Here is a 12168-nt window from a genome sequence, read left to right as displayed (position 1 = left end):
CCAATGTTTTCCCCGCTTGCATCGGGGGCAGAGGCCAGGGAGCTTAGTGGGGGCTGTATCAGGGGAAGATTCATTGTTTGATGGGCATTCTTTAGAATAATGACCCAGTTTTCCACACTTGTAACAGCCTCTTTTAGTTTCTGTCTTATTTTTTATGTACTCTGTGACCGATTGGCCGCTAAATGCAGCTGCCATGGCAAGCCCTTGTTGGTAAGAAGGATCAATCTCAGAGCAAATACGAACAAACTCTGTTACATCAGTTGTTCTCTTTTTGAAAGGCCTGATAGCGCTTGACAAGCCGGGTTAGCATTTTCAAAAGCCTGCTGTTGGACCAAGTCCGTGGCGGCAGCGGTGGTGCCGAGGGACCGCTCTGCCGCAGTCTGTAATCTATCAACGAAATCAGAGAAGGCCTCGTTGGATCCCTGTCTAATCTTAACAAGAGAAACTCCAGCGTTCTCCTTGGAGGGGAGTTTTCTGAGGCCCTTGTGGCTGCAGATGAGATTTGTGCAAAAAGCCCTGGGTCAGCCTGAAGCTGGGCATGCATGGTGGCATAAATTCCAGTACCAGTGAGCATTTCAAAAGTCCAGGGGGTGCCTGCCCTAGCATTGGCTAGGGCTAAATCTCGGCAAAGGTCTTGGAACTCTGTTCTCCACAGGAGGTGATCACCTCCAGCGAGCACGGCCTTTACTAAGGTCTGCCAATCTTGGGGAGTCAGCCGTTGTTCAGCAATAGAGTCTAAAATGGTAAGGGTAAAAGGGGCACTGGCACCGTACTGAGAGACGGCTGATTTGAATTCCTTCAGGTGCTGGTAGTTATGTGGTTGGTGGTAGCGTTGGGGCTGTCCCTGAGCATCTTGAGCTTCAACAACCGGGAAGGCATCGACGCCTCCCAGCGTGCAGGACTGTCTCTCAAAGATGTTCGAGACAGGGGCATCGGGTGTAGGGGGTACAAAAGGAGGCAGGATGGTGATGGCCTGATTACAGGCTGTAACCTGTCTAGCATTGTTATGATCTTTTAGATTCATCCCTCTCAGTTGTGCCACTAAGGACTGGCGCCTGGCTTGGAGGCGGACCCTTTCTTCCAAAGCTACAATCTGGGTTTTTAGATCTCGATTAGGATCCATCCGAGCCGCAGGCGGGGCAGAAGCCTCACTGTAGGAGGGAGGGCGGAGCGGCCAGTCAGGGTCATGATATTTTGCCGCTCTATCAGCCAAATCATCCCAATCTACCTCAGAAGGGTCGGGATCTACCTCCAGTGCTAGGAATGTCTGAGGCGATTGCTTATCTCTCCTCTTCTCTTTATTTTGTTGTCTACGGATTTTTGTCTTATGGGAATGTCTCTTTTGTCTTTTTTCATCATCAGAAGAGGAGGAATCCTGTAAGTTTGTTTTAGTCTTGTGTGCCCCTGACCTCTATACTTCCTCCTCTGAATCATTAGCGATAGTCTTTAAAGGGGGGTAAAGTTTGGGTCTAACATCCACTGGTGGGGTATCTTTACTATGAGGAGGGTTGCTTTTGCCCCCTCTGTATCACTTTCTAAGGAGATCAGGTCTTTCTCGGCCTTGACCGAAGTTTCACCGGGATCGTTTCCGGGGTCCTCCTTTAGCAATTTTTCAGTGTGATGAATAGCGTTTTCAACCTCCGGACAACCTTCCCTTTTTCCTATCATTTCACTAATTAAATTCCAATATGAGAAGGCAGTTACAGGAATTTTTTCAGGTCCAAAGACCTTATAATAATCATTGAGTGCATCCCCTACTCTCCTCCATCATCTACAGTCAATGGTGCCTTCCTGAGGAAACCAAGGGCATGTCTCCTTAACAAAGTCAAAAAACTTAAAAAGATCCTGACTCTTAACCTTTACTCCTCGCGTCCTGAGCGCATCTTTTAACTGCTTAACATAGACCTCATGATGACTTAATTCCTGTCCCATTTCGGACGCTTATCCTCTTACCTTCTGTCTCGGCGCGGCAGGCTCCCGCGGCGGCAGAACGGTTTACTTTCGATTCGCCGGCCTTGATGAGGCGTCCTCTCCCTCTAGGGATTTTCTCGTACCCAGGCCCCACGTTGGGCGCCACGTTGTCCCGACCTGAAGGATCGACAACGGAAGACCTGGGGGAGAAATAGGGGCTCGGGGGGACAGGGGTACGCGAGAAATGGAGACAAGACAGGAATCTGATCAAGTCTCTCTTTATTGAAGGTAACAGCTTGTATATATAGATTTAGGCACATCAAAGAAACGCCTGGTCTCCCGATATGGGGACCAACCAATCAGAGGGTGCTTCGTCATTTCGGCATAGCGGGCGGGGAAATGGCGGGCTGGCTGAGAAATCGAAACTTAAACTTAAACAATAGAATGGAAACTTAAGCTTGGCCCAGGGGCAACCAGGTGCAGACATGTCCGGGCATGTCTGGGCGGGTCCGGGCAGGCCGGCCCCGGACACAGAAGTAAATCCATCCCTATATGCCCATCTAATCTATGACAATGGAAGCAAGAATGTACGATGGGGTAAAGACAGCTTGTTCAATAAGTGGTGTTGGGAAACCTGGACAGACACATGCAAGAAAATGAAGCTGGACCACCTCCTTAAACCATATACAAAAATAAATTCAAAATGGCTTAAAGACTTAAATGTAAGATCTGAAACCATAAAATATCTAGAAGAAAATATAGGAAGAAACTTCATGGACATTACCCAGAGTAAGATTTTCTCTGATATACCCCCTCCAGCAAGGGAAGTAAGGGAAAAAATAAACATGTGGGATAACATCAAACTAAAAAGTTTTTTCACAGCAAAGGAAACCATCAATAAAACAAAAAGGGATCCTACAGAATGGGAAAAGATATTTGCAAAGGTATATCTGATAAGGGATTAATATCACAAATCTATAAAAAACTTACTCAACTAAACTCCAAAAAAACAAACAACCCAAGTAAAAAATGGGCAGAGGACTTGAGGAGACGTTTTTCTAAAAAGGACATACAGAAGGCAAGAAGACATATGAAGAAATGCTCAACCTCACTAACTATCAGAGAAATGCAAATAAAAACCACAATGAGATACCACCACACTCCAGTCCAAATGGCTATCATCAATAAATCAACAAACAACAAATGCTGGCTCGGATGTGGAGAAAAGGGAACACTAGTGCACTGTTGGTGGGATTGCAGATTAGTGCAGCCACTATGGAAAACAGTATGGAGTTATCTCAGGAATCTGAAAATGGAACTACCCTATGATCCAGTAATTCTACTCCTAGGCATCTACACGGAGAATTACAAAACTCCAATTCAAAAATCAGTATGCACTCCTATGTTTATTGCAGCACTTTACACAATAGCCAAGATACGGAAACAACTGAAGTGTCCATCGGGAGACGACTGGATTAAGAAGCTGTGGTACATTTATGCAATGGAGTGTTACGCAGCCATAAAGAAGAAAGAAATCTTATCATTTGGAACAACATGGATGGATCTAGAAAACATTATGTTAAGTGAAATAAGCCAGAAAGAGAAAGACAAGTACCATATGATCTCACTGATATGCGGAATCTAAAGAAAAGAATATGTGAATGAACTAATCAGAAACAGTTTTGGGGACACAAAGAAAAAAACGAGAGTTGTTAGATGGACGGGCGGGGATTGGGCATAAGGGGAAAGTTGAAGGGATTAGGAAGCAGCTGGTAAGCACAAGATGGCCTCAGGGTTTTTTGAAAATTAATTTGGGGAACATATTCAATAATGTTGTAAAGATTTTGTTGGGTATCCGATGGACATGCGTCCTATTTGGGAGACCACGTCAGGGATACTGTTTATGCCTGATCATGGCACTGTACACCAGAAGCTAAACATTAATGAATGCCAAGTATAATTTTATATATATAATGTGATGGCTCGGTGTGAGGTCGGAGGTATAGTGGTTGGGGGGAAGGCGGTTCACAGTGTGAGGGATATAAATGATGGTCGTCTAAGTATTACCTTGTCTTGTACACCTGAAACTAAAATTGATTTGAAAAGTGGACTAGGCATTGGTATCGTTGCATAGCTTCCCAAGAGGAGTAGTTGGAAGAGGATCATAGTGATATTCAGTAATGAGGTATGCAACACTTTTTCTAGGATGAGTTTCTGAACTTAATTGTCCTACCTCATACAAGGGAGCCCCCATGAGAATGTCAGCTGATTTCTTAACAGAAATGTTGCAGTCCAGAAGGGATTGGCTGGAAATATTCAAAGTTATAAAAGCAACAACTTACAACCAAGATTATCTACCCAGCAGAGCAATCATTTAGAATTGAGGGACAGATAAACAGCTTCCCAGACAAGAAAAAGCTAAAGGAGTTCATCATCACCAAATCAGTATTACAAGGAATCCTAGAAGACCTTGTTTATGATAGGAGGGTTTTAGAGATGGGTGAACAACTAAAGGGATTAAGAAGTAAAAATTTGTTGCTATACAGTAGTCATGGGGATGTAGGGTATAGTATAAGGAATATAGTCAATAATATTGTAATAACTATATGGTGCCAGATACTTATTATATCGATCAGGGTGATAGATTGGAATGGGGTTATGGGCAGGGTGAAAAAGTTAAAGGTATTAAGAAATACAAATTGGTAGTTACAAAATAGTCATGGGAATGTAAATTACAGGGAATATAATCAACAACATGGGAAAAACTATATATCGTGCCAGGTGGTACTATTTAGGGGGATTACTTCTTAAATTATATAAATGTCTGACCCCTATGCTGCACGTTTGAAACTAATATAAAATAATATTGTATATCAACTCTAATTGAAAATGTTAAAAAGGGGGGAAAGATCAATATTTTGAGAGCATGGTACAGTGTCAGATGGTAGCTGGACTTATCATGATGATCACTTCTTTAGCATAGGGAATAAAATCAATAATGTGGTTATAACACTGTAAAGAGCTAGGTGGGTACTGTTGAATAACTACGATGTACACCTGAAGCTAATATAATATTGTATGTTAGCTGTATTTTAATTAAAAAAAACTTTAAAATATCAGTTTAAATGTAAGTGGATTAAATGTTCCAATCAAAATATAGAGGGTAGATGAATAGATAAGTAAACAAGCTGCATGCATATGATGTCTACAAGAGATCCACCTCAGATTGAAAGAAACATATAGTTTAAAAGTAAAGGGATGGTAAAAGTTATTTCATGCAAATGAAAATAAGACAAAAGCTAAAGTAGCAATATAAATCGGATAAAATAGACTTTAAAATGAAGACTATAATAAGAGACAAAGAAGGACATTGCATAATAATAAAGGGATCAATCCAACAAGAGGACATAACCCTAGTTAGCATCTATGCACCAAAAATAGGAGCACCAAAATATATAAAACAAATATTGACCAGCATAAAAGCAGACATCACAGTAACACAATCATAGCAATGTACTTCAACACTCCACTGATACCAATGGACAGATCTCCCAGACAGACAATCAACACGGAAACAGTGGCATCATGTGACACACTAGAACAGATTGATTAATTTGATGGGGTTTTTTTAGAGCATTTCAGCCCAAAGCCGCAGAATATACATTATTTTCAAGTGAATATGGAACATTTTCCAAGATAGACTACATGTTAGGCCACAAAACAAGTCTCAGTAAATTTAAGAAGATTGAAATTATATCAAGGGTCTTCCCTGAGCACAATGGGATGAAACTAGAAATGAATTACAAGAAAAAACTGAAACCACACAAACACAAGGAGGGTAAATAGGATGCTACTAAATAATGAATAACTAAAAAATGAGAACAAGTGAGAAAACAAAAGAACCTCGAGACAAATGAAAATTTAAACACAATGACCCCAAATCTTTTGGACACAGCAAAACCAGTCCTCAGAGGCAAATTCATAGCAATGGAGAGGCCTACCTGAAGAAGCAAACAAACAAAAAAATTCTACCTTACACCTAAGGGACTGGAAAAGGAACACTGAACTAGTCCAAAGTGAATACAGGAAGAAAATAATAAAGATGTGAATGGAAATAAACAAAAAAGCTAAAAAATTACAAAAGATCAATGAAACCAAGAGCTACTTTATGAAAATATAAAGAAAATCGACAAACGTTTATCCAGTCCCATCAAGAAAAAAAGAGAGTGGATCCAAATAAAGAAAATCAGAAATGAAAGAGGGGCAGTGATAACTAACACCACAGAAATATAAACATTTTAAGAAAATACTACAAATAACTATACACCAATAATTTGGACAATCTGGAAGAAATGGATAAATTACTAGAGCATATAGCTTTCTAACGCTGAATCAAGAAGAAACAAAATATCGGAACTGACCAATCACTACTAACAAAATTGAATGAGTAATCAACAAGCTCCTAAGAAACAAAACTTTTGTACCACATTGCTTCAGAGGTGAATTTTACCAAACATTTAAAAAAGAATTAACACCTGTTCTTCTTAATCTATTCCAAAAAATATATATATATATATATATATATTTAGAAGAGCAAAAGTTCCCAGGCTGAATTTACGAGGTCACCATTACTTTGCCTCCAAAACCAGACAAAGACATTACAGAAAAAATAAATAAATAAAAGGCCAATATCCCTAATGAACATAGATCCAAAAATTCTCAAAAAAATACTAGCAAAGCAAATTCAGCAATACGTTAAAAATCACAATCACAAAAACCACAATCAAGTGGGATTCATTCCTGTTGTGCAAGGTTGGCTCAACATCCGTAAATCTATTAACATGATATAGCACATAAACAAAATGAAAATTAAAAATCATATGGTCATATCAATAGATGCAGAAAATGTGTTTGACAAAATCCAGCATCAGTTATGATAAAAAAAAACTCTCAGCAAAGTGGGAATAGAGAGAACATATCTGAACATAAGTAAAAGCCATACATGTTTAACTCACAGCTAATACCATACTCAATTGGGAAAAGCTCAACACATTCTCCTTAAGGTTAGGAACAAGACGAGGATACCCACTTTCAACACTATTGTCACTATGTTCCTGGAATTCACAGCCACTGTAATCAGAAAAGTAATAAAATACATCCTAATTGGAAAATAATATGTAAAACTGTCACTATTTGCAGACGACCTGATACTATATATACAGAACCCAAAAGATTTCACTAAAAAAACTATTAGAACTGATAAATGAATTCAGTAAAGTAGCAGGATACAAAATTAATATTAAAATATCAGTTGCATTTCTATACACCAATAAGAAACTATCAGAAAGAGAAAATAAGAAAACAATCCCATTTAACATTGCATCAAAAAAATAAAATATCTAACATAAATTTAACCAAGTAAGTAAAAGACCTGTTCTCAGAAGATTATGACATTGAAGAGAGAAATTAAAGAAAATACAAATAAATGGAAACACATACCATGCTCATGGATAGGTAGAATTAATATAGATATACAGTCCATACTACCCCCCAAAAAATCTATAGATACAATGCAATTCCTATCAAAATACCAATGGCATTCTTCACAGAACTAACACAAACAATCCTAAAATTTATATGGAAGCATAAAAGATCTCAAATAGCCACAGTAATCTTAAGAAAGAATAACAAAGTTGAAGGTATCACAGTATCTGATATCAAATTATACTACAAGGATATAGTAATCAAAATAGCATGGTATTAGCATAAAAAGAGACACATAGATCAATGGAACAAAATAGAGAGTCCAGAAATAAACCTCTATGTTTATGGTCATTTAATCTATGACAAAGAAAGCAAGAATATCCATTGAGTTAAAGACAGTCTGTTCAATAAATGGTGCCGAGAAAAATGAACAGATACATGCAAAAGAAAAAAAATGAAAGAAAAGAAACTGGACCACTTTCTTACACTATATACAAGAACAAACTCAAATGGATGAAACACTTACATGTAAAACTTGAAACCGTAAAACTATAAGACAACATAGGAAGTAAACTCTGACACATTACCCTTAGTAATAATTTTACTGATATATCTCCTCAGGCATGGGACACAAATGAAAAAATAAGGAAATAGGACTACATCGAACTAGAAAGATGTTCACACAGCAAAGGAAATTATAAAGAAAACAGAAAAACATCATACTGAATGGGAGAAAAACATCATACTGAATGGGAGAAGGTATTTGCCAATGATACATCTGATAAGGGGTTACTATCCAAAACTTATATATATATATATACACACACATATATACATATATATATACATATATGTATACATAAACACACACATATATACATATATATACATATATATATATATATATATATATATATATACACATACATATACATACACATATATATGTAAACCTCATACAACTCAACAGCAAAAAATGAAACAATGCAACTGAAAAAATGGGCAGAGGCCCTGAGTAGACATTTCTCCAAAGAGGACATACACGTCGCCAATATACATATGAAAAGATGCTCAATGTACTAATTATTAGATAAATAAAAATAAAAGCCACATTGAGATACTACCTCACACCTGTCAGAGTTGCTTTCATCAACAAATCAATAAACACGTGTAGGAAATGATGTGGAGAAAATGGAACTCTGGTGCATTGTTGGTGGGATTGCAAATTGGTGCAGCTGATATGGAAAACAGTATGGACGTTCATCAAAAGATTAAAAATAGAAATACCTTATGTCCCAGGAATGCTACTCCTGGGTACTTATCCAAAGAAATACAGAACACTAATTTGAAAAAAATATATATACGGACATTTATGTTTACTTCAGTGTCATTCACAATAAAGAAGATATGGAAACAACAGAATATGACCATCAATAGATAGATGATTGGATAAAGAAGACTTGGTACATAGATACCATGGAGTATTACTCTACCAGAGAAACAAATTAAATCTTACCATTTGCAAGAACTTGGATCGACCTAGAGGGTATTATGCTAAGTGAAAGAAGTCAGACTGAGAAAGACAAATTACCATATGATCTCACTTATTTGTGGAATCTAAATGAACAAACAAAACATATAAACTCATAAATACAGATAATAATCTGATGGTTGCTAGACAGGGGTGGAGGATGGATGAGAGACGTGAAAGAATTAGGAAACTTAAATTGAGAATTACACAATAGTTAGGGGGATGTGAAAGACAGTATGGAGAATACAGTCTATAATATTTTAAAAACTGTGTACGAGGCCTGACAATTTCATTCACAAACCCATTATACAAAAAGTGCTACATACCTCATTGTTGAATATCACTATGGTCACCTTTGAAGTACTCCCCTTGGGAAGCTATGCCTCAATACCAGTGCCCACCCCACCCTTCAAAGCAATTTTGGTACTGTTTTTCTGGAATGGCCATCAGAGCTGTCTTTGTATTACACTTGATGTCCTGAACACCATCAGAATGTCTTCTTATAAATATTTCCTTTATCTTTGGGTAAAAAAGAAGTCCTCGGGGACCAGATCAGGTGAGTAGGGAGGGTGTTCCAATACAGTTATTTACTGGCCAAATACTCTCTCACAGACAGTGTCATGTAAGCTTGTGCATTGTCCTGATGCAAGAGCCATGAATTGTTACCAAAAAGTTCAGGTCATCAAACTTTTTCATGCAGCTTTATCAGCACTTCCAAATAGTAAACTTGGTTAACTGTTTGTCAGGTTGATAATCCCTTTGATATCAAGAAGGGTTAGCCCACATATATATGGAGAGATAATTTTTGACAAAGAAGCTAAAAACATACAATGGAGGAAAGACAGCCTCTTCAACAAATGATGCTGGGAGAACTGGAAAGCCACATGCAAATGAATAAAACTGGACTGCTATCTGTCACCATGTACCAAAATTAATTCAAAATGGATCAAAGACTTAAGCATAAAACCTGAAACAATAAACTGCATAGAAGAAAACATAGGTACTAAACTTATGGACCTTGGCTTCAAAGAGTGTTTTATGAATTTGATTCCAAAGGCAAGGAAAGTAAAAGCTAAACTAAATAAATAGGGCTATATCAAACTTAAATGCTTCTGCACAGCAAAAGAAGCCATCGACAAAATAGACAACCAAGTGAATAGGAGAACATTTTTGCAAACAGTGCCTCCGATAAAGGGCTAATATCCAAAATATATAAGGAACTCATGCAAATCAACAACAAAAAAACAAACAATCCAATTGAAAAATGGGCAGAGGACCTGAAGAGACATTTCTCCAAAGAGGACATACAAATAGCAAATAGACATATGAAAAAAATGCTCAACATCACTAATCATCTGAGAAATGCAAATAAAAAACACAATGAGATATCAACCTCACACCAGTCAGAATGGCTATCATCAACAAGACAAATAGTAACAAGTGTCGGACAGGCTGTGGAGAAAAAGGAACCCTCATACACTGTTGGTGGGAATGCAGACTGGTGCAGCCACTATGGAAGGCAGTATGGAGATTTCTTAAAAAATCACGAATAGAATTACCGTATGACCTAGCAATCCCTCTCCTGGATATCTACCCAAAAAATCTGAAAACATTTATCCATAAAGACACATGTATTCCAATGTTCATTGCAACTTTATTTGTGGTGGCCAAGACATGGAAACAACCAAAATGTCCTTCAATAGATAAATGGATAAAGAAGTTGTGGTATATATACACAATGAAATACTATTCGGTGGTAAGAAAAGATGAAATAGGACCATTTGTGACAACATGGATGGATCTTGAGAGTATGATGATAAGCGAAATGAGTCAGACATTAAAAGCAGGGAACCATATAATTACACTGATATGTGGTATATAAACCAAAAACAACAAAAGAACAAGACAAACAAATGAAAAACAGAAACTCATAGACACGGACAACAGTTTAGTGGTTACCCAAAGGTAAAGGGGGTGGAGGGAGGGAGATGAGGGTAAGGGGGATCAAATATACGGAGATGAAAGGAGAACTGACTCTTGGTGGTGAACACACAATGGGATTTATAGATGATGTAATACAGAATTGTACACCTGAAATCTATGGAACTTTACTAACGATTGTCACCCAAATAAACTGTAATTTAAAAAAAAAAAAGAAAGAAAAAAGATAACCGGCTGATGTTGGTGTCATATCATCCAGGAATACCGGCCAGTGAGCTGTGCTGAAGTTTGCTGCTGCCACCTGAGCCACTCCTATTGGTGGTCGCTTTACTCCTGGGACCTTCACTAACCTGATCCAGGCAGCCTTCTGGGAGCCGCGACTCATGGTTACGGATCCCAGAGCTGACCACCAGCCTCTCACAGAGGCATCTCATGTTAACCAGCAGACCGGACCGTTGCCCTGTGTAACACAAAGCAATGTGTTATGTCCTCTGTGCTATGTGGATATTGCCATCCTTTGCAACAACAAAGGAGCTCAGTCCGTGGATCTGATGTGGTGGATGCTGTCCCAGAAAGTCCTGCACATGCATTAAAAAAAAAAAAAAAAAAAAAGGGAAAGGTTAGTGACATTGTTGCAACAAGTTCCCAAACTTAATTATCAGATTAAGTGTCAGGTGGGTATGGAACTTATCAGGGGGATCACTTCATAAATTATATAAATGCCTAACCAGTACACTTTAATCCTGAAACCGAAATAAAATAATATTGAATGTCAAGTATAGTTTAAAAATTCATATAGTCATGAAATGTAAAGTACAGCATAGAGAATATTATAAATGGTATTGTAATAGCTATGTACCATGTCAGATGGGTAGTAGACTTGTTGGGGTTATCACTTTGTGAAGTGTGTACATATCTTTCTTTTTTAATTAAAGTTTATTAGGGTGTGAATTGTTAGTAAAATTACATAGATTTCCACTGTACAATTCTGTAATACATCATCTATATATCACATTGTTTATTCAAGTGTATACATATCTATCATTATGTTGTTTATCCTGAAAATAATAATATAAAAGAACTTATGATCTTTTATATGTGACTTAACTACTCTTTAATTTCATCTTGGTAATGGAGGTTGGAATAGTATATACATTATAGAGTTACTGTTGAGTAGTAAATGAAATATAGGTAAGGTGCTCAACACACTACATAAAACAATAAAGTTAACTAAGTGTTGTTTCTTAGTTTCTTCTCAAAATCACTCCAACTTGAAATTTATTCTTATGAGTTATTCTACT

The sequence above is a fragment of the Rhinolophus hipposideros genome (genome assembly GCF_964194185.1).
Source record: "Rhinolophus hipposideros genome assembly, chromosome: X".
Taxonomy (NCBI): domain Eukaryota; kingdom Metazoa; phylum Chordata; class Mammalia; order Chiroptera; family Rhinolophidae; genus Rhinolophus; species Rhinolophus hipposideros.
This window is presented reverse-complemented; position numbering follows the sequence as displayed.